The sequence below is a fragment of the Acinonyx jubatus genome, chromosome B2 (genome assembly GCF_027475565.1).
Source record: "Acinonyx jubatus isolate Ajub_Pintada_27869175 chromosome B2, VMU_Ajub_asm_v1.0, whole genome shotgun sequence".
In the NCBI taxonomy this organism is placed as follows: Eukaryota; Metazoa; Chordata; class Mammalia; order Carnivora; family Felidae; genus Acinonyx; species Acinonyx jubatus.
In genome coordinates, this window is record NC_069385.1 from 72,656,941 (window position 1) to 72,669,062 (window position 12,122).

A 12,122-nucleotide genomic window follows, 5' to 3' on the forward strand; every position below is an offset into this window, starting at 1 on the left:
TTTATTTTTTTTTAATGTTTATTTATTTTTGACAGAGAGAGAGAGAGACAGAGCATGAGCAGGGGAGGGGCAGAAAGAGAGGGAGACACAGAATCTGAAACAGGCTCTGGGCTCTGAGCAGTCAGCACAGAGCCCGACGCGGGGCTCAAACTCACAGACCGTGAGATCATGACCTGAGCCAAAGTCGGATGCTTAACTGACTGAGCCCCCCAGATGCCCCATTTTGGTTTTTTGTGTTTTTTGTTTGTTTTTGTTTCTGAAGGAAAAAAAATCTCTTTTTCTAAGACAGAGTTTTAATCAGAGCTGCATAGGGAACTTCTAAGGCTGTATGGACCTGATACTATATTCAAACTGCTGTGTACGTGGGCATTTTTTTTTGGAGACAGGGGTCATGGTTTTATCAGATCCTCAAAGAGTTTTATGATTCAGTAAAGGTTAAGGGTTGAAAAGACTGAGAGGGTGAGAACAGAGAGTGCCGTGGTGAGGAAATACTCTGCTCCACAACACTCCAGCCTCATATTCTCCATCCCTCATTGAAACAAACTTGACAATTATCATGTTGGGCAGGGAGGCCAAGGAGCACAGTACAGTAGTGGAAACAAGGGGTGGCTTAGAGACAAGAGCGTTAGATTCATCTTACTTCCTTAATAAACACATCTAAGTAGAAAGAGGAGTGTGCTATGTGAATATAGCTTCTAGGCAAGCCCTCAGCTCCTTCCAGTATGTTGCTGCCCCAGCCTATCCTATATAAAACATTCTGGGTGCAGCTCATGGAATAAATAAGAGATTCGATAGGGTATGTGCAGGGAAGGGAGACCTAAGACTGGCCTGCGGAGGCAAAGGTGAAATTGATGGACCAGGTAACCTTTCTTGTTTCCTCATTTTAGAAAGCCACAAAAAAGGGGAGCCCTAAGTAAGCTCCCAACACTGTAATCCTGTTATTTTAAATCTGCAATGACCCAGATTTGCTCCATTTGTGTATTTTCCCCAGCAGTACGCCAAGCAAAAGACACTAGCAAAGGTCAAACTGATGTGGAGAAATAGTATGGGAAAATGTGCCAAGCTGACCAGGATGGGGCTGAGTTTACCAAGTGTTTCTACCAAGGCCCAAGTGGTGGAAAGAGAGAGTAGTGCTATTACTTCTGATACTGAGTGAGACGAAGCTGAGGTTTGTGGAGTCTAAATGTCGAGAAAGGGTGAAATGAAAATTTCCTGGTGTGTGATCAGTGTTATCACTAAAACACGTTGGAATGGCTGGAAGACCAAATTTGTGCTGTCTACAGCATGTATAAGTGAGGTACTATTGAGGCTGAACAACAACCTCTATGAGGGAATTAAGGGAATAAGTATTGCCAAGTGTGTGACTTTTCATTCTCAGAAAGAATAATAATCAGGTTGTTATCCTCAGAGGTAAGCAGAGCTCCTAAGAAGGAAGCTCATCCTGCTGCTTTAATATCATCTTTCAAACAAACAAACAAACAAACAAACAAACAAAAAACACTGAGAAGGATTACTTCCAAATTCAGCCTCAATGATATACAATAAGTGATAACCACACAAATGATGGAAAGGATTCCTATGTAGACCATCATGCCACTTTTCTTACCTATATGTAAGGGAGCCATCTGCTGTCAAAACAGGATCCTACAGCTACAAATTCTTCCACTTCTCCCCGCAACTACGTAACTGCATAAGCTAGTTCCAGACCAACAATTCTATAGAATTCTGTAGAATCCGAGAAATTGACATAAATCACTTTTAGAGAGAAGTAACTCAGAGTACCCAATCTGTTTTGCAAGTCAGAAGATATTCATTTCTTCTGAATATTCATTTTGCAAGTCATAAGATATTCACTTAAATACATTTATTACATACTGCAATTCTCAAAGAGGGTTCTGTCACGCAGGAATTAATACGGCAGTCTGTAATCACAAACGTCCCTGCCAATTTCCTTCTTCGTGTTTCTGGTAATATTATTCCTTCCTCAACTTGTCTTTGCCTGTCCCAGTCCCACCCAACCCACATCCTCAGTTCAAGCCTTATTGCATTCATGAAGACTCTGTCATTGCTCTAGCATACAACGACCTCTCCTTGGACCTCTGCTGTACCAGTTGGCACATCATTGTCCACGCACCGCTTCATGGTAACATATGCTGACACCCAGCATCTACCACACATCTGCACTGTTGTAAGCACTTCACTTGTATTAACCTGTTCAGTTCTCGTAACAACCCTATGAGGTAGTTACTATTATAATCCCCATTTTGCAAAAGAGGAAATCGAGCCTGAGCGAGGCTGAAAAAACAAACCCCTGTCCAACACCATCAAGGCTATCACACCATGTGGCCACCATTAAACTCACACGTCAGCCTTCCCCATTTGCTCATAAGCACCCAGAGAACAAGAACCGTGTTGTAAAATTCTTCAGGAGTTTTCACGGTGCCTGGCCTGGCGCTAGGATCTTAGGGGCTGATGTCCACAGCTTTACCACAGTTTACTAATTTTACAGTAAGTCAGAAGACTGAGAGAAGATCATTTTGTCCCATTTAATCAGGCAGATAAAAAAAGAGATACTACAGTAATACCAGGAAACTTGTACTGAGGATGTACTATGAGCCAGACACCATGGTAGGTATGTTTATATACTAACTTATTGAATCCTTTGAATAAGTCATTTCAGAAAGGTACGCTTATACATATTTGGCCATTGAGGAAACTGAAGCACAGAGAGGTAGAGTAACTTGCTTGAGGTCACACAGACTCCAGCCTATGCCTAATCTACATGCTATCATCTCATACTTACTACATAAGAATGCTTCTCTACAAAAGAGTTTAGAAATTTTGAAGGCTATAAAATGAAGACGACCTTCCCCATCTTATACCAATTCCCAATTTTGCAGGAGTGGTACAAGAGGGTGAGTCTCCACAGATGCATTGCACAGTCCCTTGGGGACCTCACTGGTTACTGCTGCCACCATGAGCTGGCCTCAGGGGGGCACTGCTCCCCTTTTAACACCTTGGCTTTGACACGTTTGCTTTTAAAACTCACAGCAATCCTAAAGTAAGTCTGGAACATTTAAATCAGAATTTGCCAAAGTCCAGGGTAATAAAACAAATAAAGAAAGAGCCTAACAAAGAGTACCATAATCTGCGAATTTGCCAAAGTCCAGGGTAATAAAACAAATAAAGAAAGAGCCTAACAAAGAGTACCATAATCTGCTTATAAGATGTGCCCCGCTGAGGGCGCCTTCGTGGCTCAGTCAGTTGAGCATCCAACTTCAGCTCAGGTAACAATCTCATGTTTGTGAGTTCAAGCCCCTCTCTGCTGTGGGCAAAGAGCCTGCTTTGGATCCTTGGTCCCCTCTCTCTCTCTGCCCCTCCCCAGCTCATCCTCACTCTCTCTCTCTCTCTATCTCAAAATAAATAAATAAACTTAAAAAAATAAAAAAGATGTGGCCTGCTTGAACAAAATGTACGCTTGACCTTCCTTCCTGCTGAGGCTCCATTCTTGTGTTTACCCCACAAGAGCACTCACCTGGCACCCTTCCTCTTCAAAGTCATGAGGCCATTAGAGGGCTTGGTCCAGGAAAAATAAGACCGTTCTGTGGGATGAGACAGAATTCAGATTCCTGTTTCCTGCTTCTTCCACAGATGACAGACCCTGGCATTGAACGCTTTCTTGGGGAGATACCTACCCGTTAGCCACTCCCTCCAGGAATGAGACCTGTTTTTAAGGCTAATAGGACATCCTAAATCTAATGCCTTTATAATATATTTACAGGTACAGTAGTAGATGGCCACAAACCAATGCTGTTGGCCAGGATATCAAAAGATGAAAAGAATTCTCATACCAGAATGCCCAAGAGATTAATGAAGCCAATACAATGAATGAACTCCAGCCAAGAGCTCATCTCCCAAAACATGTGCATGTGCACAGGAGCCTGCATGCGCATGGATTAGAGGGTGCTGATGGGCATTTTTGTTTCCAGATACTGTAATCTGAGGTGCTAATGACTGGGAGATCATCAAGGAGACTATGTATGGAGATAAAATCATCGAGGACAGTATATTCATGATCACTTCTACTGACACTGCCTCCAAACCTGTTTGTCTGCTGCTGCCAGGAGCCTGACTACCTTGAGGAGAATAAGACCCATAATTAGAGATGCTCAAAAAGCTATCCATTAATTTAATTAAATGCCTGTTTAATGCTTTTATTTAAAAAAAAAACAACTCTTTCTGAATTTAGCGACAATGCTTTCTTTACCTAGAAGTCTTTTTCTGGGGCTTGTTTTGGGATCAATTTGGTCTTAGCTTCTAGTGAATCCACCCCATCTAGTCCCAGGATATATAGGCTCTTATGTGTTCCAGCAATTCTTTCTTTTAAAAAAACTATTTATTTAATTTGAGAGAGAGTATATGTGCACATGCGAGGGGCAGAGAGAGAGAGAGGGAGAAAGAGAGAATCCCAAGCAGGCTCCAAGCTATCAGCGCAGAGCCTACCTTGGGACTTGATCTCTCGAGTGGTGAGATCATGACCTGAGTCTAAACCAAGAGTCAGCAGCTTAACCGACGGAGCCACTCAGGCGCCCCTCCAGCAATGCCTTCTAACATGGCACATATCACAAGTATAAGGCACTGCAGAGGCAGTGGTTATTGTTAAGAATAGATGAAATAGTTTCTTCTACTCGAAAAATATTTCCTTCCTGATCGTTTAGAAATAATGTTATCAATCATGTCTGTTTTGTAGATGCAACTCTTTTCTAGGAAAACTTTTCTGTGGACGTATATATCTGTGACATCTTTGCACAAAGTGAAGTTCTGTAAATCTGGCCTGCAGGCCAAATTAATCACCCTGCCTGTTTGTGTATGGCTTGTAAGCTAAGAATAATTGTTATATTGTTAACTACTTGAAAAAAATAAAGAGCAGTAATACTTTGTGACATGTGACAGTTACACCAAATTCAGATGTCAGGGTCCATAATAAACTTGGATTGGAACCCAGCCATCCTTGTCCTGGGTATTGTCATGACAGCTTCTGCTCCACATCGGCAGAGCTGGGGAATTGTGACAGAGCTGGTATGGCCTGAAAAGCTGGAAATGTTTCGTGTCTGGTTCTTTACGGAAAAAGTTTAGCAACCCCTGACATTGTGTATCAGACTGTCTTCCTTTGATGAACAAACTATATCTTCATTCTTTTTCAAGTCGTCTTAGAAATTACAAATGTAATTTGTAAGGAAATAAGAGACCCAAAGAAGTTATAAATAGTTTGAGTGATATAGAACCTGAGCTAAAACACTTGGTCAAATTACTTAAGTTCCCTACACCTTAGCTCTATTACTTACCAAAAAACAGTGCTGACCTCATACAGTTGCAGTAGAGGGGAATGGAAATAACACATAAGGGGTTTAACACAGTGTCTGGCATAAACGTTTACTAAATGTAGCTATTTTTATTAGCTAATAATATCATTATTACTATTAAAATTCAGATCTTTTGACTTATCCTAATACCCTTTACACTATAATAAACTGTACTTTCCCCCCAAAAAAAACAGGGATAGGTTATATAATCATTGATTTTAAAATGTTATTGCTTTTTATCAAGACTTGAGATAGTTTCTACTCACTCTCCAGACATCTGATCCTCTCATATCCTCAAGTTTCTACCAGTGTGACATCATAATGGCCACAGATGGTCTTTTGGTAAATGGATATCATTTACTCAGGAAGACCTTACAACCATTTCTCCTCTTCTATCTGCACAGTGAGAGTAAGAATGCTTGTTCTACATAACTGGAAGCTCAAAGGAGATGGTAGATATGAAGGTGCTTTGAGAAGTGAAATGTCTTTGCAGTAAAATTATACATGTATGGAGCCTTTTGAAAAGTAGGCAATTCCTAAGATTGCTATCTGTTCATAGGCTGTTGAGAGTCTTATCATGTGAACTATGACCTAAATATAACCCCTAGGTTCTCCTGATTTGGAGAAGAGCGAGAAATGCCCAGCTCAGAACCTTGGAGACAGGGCCAGCGATGGAAGAAGAGAAGTTGTCGGGAGAAAGTGAACAAATGAGGGATGTTCTGAAGTTCTTGCCTGCTGTGTGCCTAAGCACTACCCACCCCGTGTCTCTCTCTGTGGACCTGGTCTACTTGTATCCATGTGCCTTCCTTTCTTCCCCATCTTCCTTTTTGCTCCTGTCTTCCCTGTTCCCTTCCTCCATCTCCCTCCCTGCGCACCGTCCTTTCTCCTCCTCTCTTACTTTATCCTCAAGAGTATTATTAGTTTTCATGCAATAAAATACTTCTCTTCCATATCCTTAATGTTATATTATTCTTCCACTCATGTAAATGATTGTTTCATGTTACTTGAGATGAAAGAAATAAATAGGACTCTATTACACTTATCATGATGAGCACTGAGTAATGTATAGAATTTTTGAGTCACTATATTGTACACCTAAAACTAATATAACACTAGATGTTGACAATACTGGAATTTAACTGGTAAATAAATAAATAAAAGACTTTATTGTTTGCAAAGCTCTTTTCCATGATTTAATTTGTTAATCCTTAGGTCTTCTCACCCCATTAGAAAGCAATGTTCCAAATTACAAAAACAAATAATGACAGCAAAGAGCTTTTACCTATTTTTTACTTCCTAAATAGAAAAGTTCCTCTTAACTGAAGAGCTTCCTGAGTCATGAATCTGGAGTATCACCCGGTTGATTTAGCTCCTTATTTCCTGATCTTACTGTGGATATCTTTCTCTGATCCATTTTGAAGATGTTCATGATCATGTGTTGACTTAACTAGCAAATTCCTAATTCTGTAGCATGGTATTGGAGGGCCTCCATGATTACCTGTGACCTCTCTTTCCAGCTTCATTCCTCATGACCCCTCTTTATGTACCATTTTGTTTACATTTCCCTGACTGTGCCTTTCCTCATAAATTTCTCTCTGCTTAGATTACCCTAACTTCTTTTTACCAAATCTGCCAATTGAGATTCAACTAGTCCTTCAAGGCCCTGATCACGACTAAACCATTATATTTCTCACAACTCCTACATCCCGTTGTTGATGCTTTCCCTGGAGCACTCTGGCATTGTGTTGTTATTATTATTATTTATAAACCCATCATCTCCCACTACTGTCTGATATATCTCTAATTCCTGCAAATTTAGCACAATGATTGCACATAATAGGTTTTCCACAAACGCTTAATGAATGACCAAACCTACCATCTCCAGCCTAAATTCTCTATACAAGATATGAAAACAATTCAATTTTTAAGGGTTTTCATTACATTTTGGAGTCAAATCGCCTTCCTTATCAAGTACCAGATTTTACCTTAGCATTTTTGACATGATGTTTGATATGCCACTGCTAGGTGTTTTTCTACCTAAAATCATAGTTCTGGGAAAAATGAAAAACATCTGCCATAGGCACTTATTCAAACACTACAATCACATAAGGACTAGGCAAACATGACTCTGAATCTGATGCTAACCTTTAGGACGGCTTTAGGTTTTACAAAACGATAACATGACCTCAAGGCTGGCTTTACTTTTAGATTCCAGTAATCCAGAAAACGCTCCATTTTATTTATTTTTCTGCGATGGGTCATAAAGTCTGACATTGACATGGTGGAAAAAATCACATCTGAATCCATTTGTAATTGAAAGAGAATATGTTTGATGATATATTTTGGAAGTGCACCCTCTACAAAGAAAGTAGGAATCCGTTATGTAATCATTTATTTTAAAATGTTAATGGTGTTTTACTAAGACTCAAGACATCTGATCCACTAATGTCCTCAAGTTTCTGCCAAGGTGACATCATAATGACCACAGATGGTCCTTTGGGAGATGGATATCACTTACTCAGGAAGAGAATGCAGTATATTTTCAGCTCAGATTTCTTAGCAACATAAGGAATTAATTTGGGTAAAATCAAAAGCCATTTCTTCTAAAAGCTACTGTTTTTTACCCTTTTCAAGTTCAGCAATTTCCCCCCACACCCAGATTTTTTTTTTTAACTTTATTTTCACCCAGACTTTTTCATGTTTCCTTCTAAAGGTTTATATAACCTATTCTTAATTAAATTAAATTAAATTAAATTAATTAATTAAAAAACATTTTTTTTTGAGAGAGAGACAGAGTGTGAGGGAGGGAGGGGCAGAGAGAGAGGGGACACAGAATCCTAAGCAGGCTCCAGGCTCTGGGCTGTCAGCACAGAGCCCCACATGGGGCTCAAACTCAGGAGCCATGAGATCATGATCTGAGCCGAGGTCAGACGCTTAGACTGAACCAGCCAGGTGCCCCTCCTCATGACTTTTTATAAACAATCCTTTTTTTTCTGTCATAAAGCTTTTTATGTTTATGGTGTTTTTTGTTTGTTTGTTTTGTTTTTTTTACGTAAGCTCTATACCCAACATGTGGCTTGAACTCACTACCCTGAGATCAAGCGTTGTATGCTCTACTGACTGAGCCAGCCAGGAGCCCCAGGGCTTTTTTGTTTAAATAGAAATAAATGAAATACAAAATTGAGTGTAGGTAAAATAGGGACCAGAGAGGTGCAAGAGAGGTGGCTTGGCCCTGGGATTATGGGGATGGGGGGAGGAATATGTACAGATGTGTCCATGATGGAGGAGAATAGCATTGTCACTTTTTCTGTCTTCTCAATCACCTTCTCCCTCTGCAGAAACCTGTGTCCCCAATGGCACTCCTAGTGACCCTCAAATGGACCCTAATGCCATCCTTTGAGATGAAAGAGGGGTAAGCGTTCATACTATTCCACAAGTTGAGTTCGAGGTCTCCCTGAAGGGACGAATCATAGGTTAACTCTTTAGAAACACAGTTTGTGAATAAGAGCTGATGGATTGGTTATTGATTAAAAGCCATGCCAGAGATCTTTTTTCTCCTCTTCATTTGCAGACTCTCAAAAACTGACCCTCTCTCAACTCTTGCCCAGCTCCTGGCACAAGTAAATAGCTAAGTGCACGTTTATGTTTTATCACAGCGTGAGGGGCATTTGGGGCGAAAACCATATATTTGAAGCAATTTAGAAACTCATCTTAGGCAATTTGCCAGAGAGTTAAAACATTAAACGATTCCTTTTAGGTGCTCCATATCATCACTTACTGTTTTAGCAATGAGTCGATGGAGGATTGCAAGGCTCCCTCTGCTCCTATCCCCCACTTGCTCATTCTCTCTTTCAAAATAAATGAAATAAACTTTTAAAAAATTGCTATGATTTTACTTCTCTCTAGATAATAAAATGGCGACACGTATCAACATGGATAGATCTCAAAAACATAATGTGAGGTGAAAAAGGCAAGCGTCAGAATAATGTATTCAAAATAAGAGCATCTATTTAGTTTATCTCTTATTTCTGAGTACAAAAGTGTAGTAAAATGAAGACTGGGAGGGTGTGCACTCAGGAGAGTGACCATCTCTAAGGAGGGAAGAAAATGGAACTGAAAAGAGAACAGAAGACCTACATTTTATCTGTGCTATTTTATGTGTGTTATTAGAATATATAAAGCAAACATTACCATGCTATGGACTGAATGTGTTCCTCCAAATTCATATGTTGAGATTCTAATCCCCAGTGAGGTGATGTTAGGGGCTGGGGCCTTCGGCAGGTAGTGGGGTCATGAGGATGGAGCCCTTGTGGATGCAACTGGTGCCCTTATTAAACACACACACAGACTTGACTTTGCTTTCTCCCTCTGCTCCCTGCCGTGTGAGGACACAATGAACCAGACTGTCATCTGCAAGACTGTCATCACTCTGGATCTGCTGGTGCCTTGATTCTGGATTTCCCGGCTTCATGACCGTGAGAAATAAATGTTTGTTGTTTAAGTTACCAGTCTGTGGCATTTTGTTATAGCACCTTGAGCTGATTAAGACAATGACCAAATGTTGACATTTGTTCATTCTGAGTAGTGGACTATATAGGTGCTTCTTATATGATTCTCTGTACTTTTCTGTATTAAAATAAAACAAAACAAACACACAGGAACCAGAAAGTATTGAGCAAGAATTAGAAGAATGAATCAGGTATATATATTTTTTCTATGTCTGATCACTTTAATCTCCAGCTATTTCATTTAGTTTTAGATCATAAAATAATTCTGAATTTTTTCCAAGAGTCAGAATAGCCTTATGATAGATAACTACTTACTCTATTGTATTCAAAAAGCACAGCAGCTGGGCTTTATAAAATTAGCTGCTTGTTAATCCTAATAAGGTGTAACTTTTGCTACTAATTAGTTTCAGAAGACAGATTTGCATTCAAATTTAACACATTATTGTGTTAAAGAAGAGACCACATCTTGATAATTTTTTTTAATTTTAGTATCTTATATATAGTAGATGTTCAATAAATATCTTTGAAATCCATGAAACTAATTTTTTTAAGTTTATTTATTTATTTTGAGAGAAACAGAGAGAGTGTGAGTAGGGGAGGGGCAGACAGAGAGGGAGAGAGGAAGAATCCCAAGCAGGCTCTGCACTGTTAACACAGAGCCCAACTTGGGACTCAATCTTGTGAACTGTGAGATCATGACTGGAGCCAAAATCAAGAGTTGGACCCTCAACAGACTGAGCCACCCAGGCGCCCTCCATGAAACTAATTTATCCTTTTCCCAGCATTAAAAAAATTAACAACAAAAGGGGCGCCTGGGTGGCTCAGTCTGTTGAGCGTCCGACTTCGGCTCAGGTCATGATCTCGCGGTCTGTGAGTTCGAGCCCCATGTCAGGCTCTGTGCTGACAGCTCAGAGCCTGGAGCCTGCTTTGGATTCTGCATCTCCCTCTCTCTCTCTGCTCTTCCCCCACTCATGCTGTCTCTCTCTGTCAAAAATAAATAAACATTAAAAAAAATAAAAACAAACAAAAAAATTAGCAACAAGAAAAAAACTTCCAGGAACAGTTATGTAGCAGTTTTATAATGTGAGTTATAGTTATTATTTTTTTAATGTGATATATTCACATGGTTCAAAATTAAAGGTTTAAAGTGACATGCAATGAAAACTAAGACTCCATTCAACTCTTGATCCCCAGACACTCACTTCTCTCCTAAATAAGCAACCAAAATGACCAGCTTTTGTGCATATGTCTGGAAAAGAGATATTATATACATATACAAGCAAATGGATATATATCCTTTTTTTCTCTGTTTATACAAATAGTAACATATTCATGTCTCTAAATACCATCTACAGATGACATTGATTAGACAGACATTTGGATGTCTAATAAATATTTCCGAGTTGACATTTTCAAAATCTGAATTCCCGATCTTTCCTCCAAACAGGTTCCATCAGCGACTTCCCTTTCAGTCCATGGCACCCCCAGCCTTCAGGTTGCTCAGTCATCCTTGACCCTCCTGTTTACATGCCACGTCTAGTCTATCAGAAAAGCCTGTTGGCTACTATGAAAACATTTCCAGAATCTGATCACTGCTCACCACCCCTCTCTTGTCACCCAGGTGACAGACACCAGCCTGTCTTCTGAAAGTCCCTGCCTCCCCTGGCCTCCCAGGGCTCTCTCTGCTTCCATTGTTGTCTCCCACAGCCTATTCTCCACAAAGCACAGGATGAAGGCCTTTAAATTCGAGGTCATACAATGTCACTCAGTGCCTCAGATCCCTACAGGGCTCCTCATTCCTCAGAATAAAAGTCACCATCCTGACATGGCCCTGCCTTGATCTGTCTCCCACTGTCTTCCTCACTTTCTTCCTACTGCTCTTTCCAGATCCCTCAACTCAGCCTGGCCCACCTCTCTGCTGCTCCCACACCAGCAGACACATCCCCACCCTCGGGTCCTTTACTCTAGCCCCCATGCTGGGATCTCCTCTCTCAGAAACTTGATGGAAACAAATTCCATCAAGGCTTTGTTCAACTCTTGCCTTAGAAGGCCCAACCTGAGGGGTGCTTTGGTGGTTCAGTTGGTTAACCCTCCAACTCTTGATTTCAACTTAGGTCATTTTCAACTCAGGTCATGATTTCATGACGGTGAGATCGAACCTCGAGTTGAGCCTGGCTGAATGTGATGACTGCTTGGGATTCTCTCTCTCCCCCTCTCTCTGCCCCTCCCCCATTCTTGCTCTTTCTCTCAA

At 40.4% G+C, this 12,122-nt stretch overlaps 1 long non-coding RNA gene across 1 annotated transcript; it reads left to right on the forward strand.

Moving 5' to 3' along the window:
- Positions 1-7,717: 7,717 nt before the first annotated feature.
- LOC113598497 (uncharacterized) lies at positions 7,718-9,813 on the forward strand. The gene is made up of 3 exons (XR_003419122.2): positions 7,718-7,944; positions 8,702-8,775; positions 8,935-9,813. It is a non-coding gene; the product is annotated as an uncharacterized LOC113598497 (long non-coding RNA).
- The last annotated feature ends 2,309 nt before the right edge of the window (positions 9,814-12,122 follow it).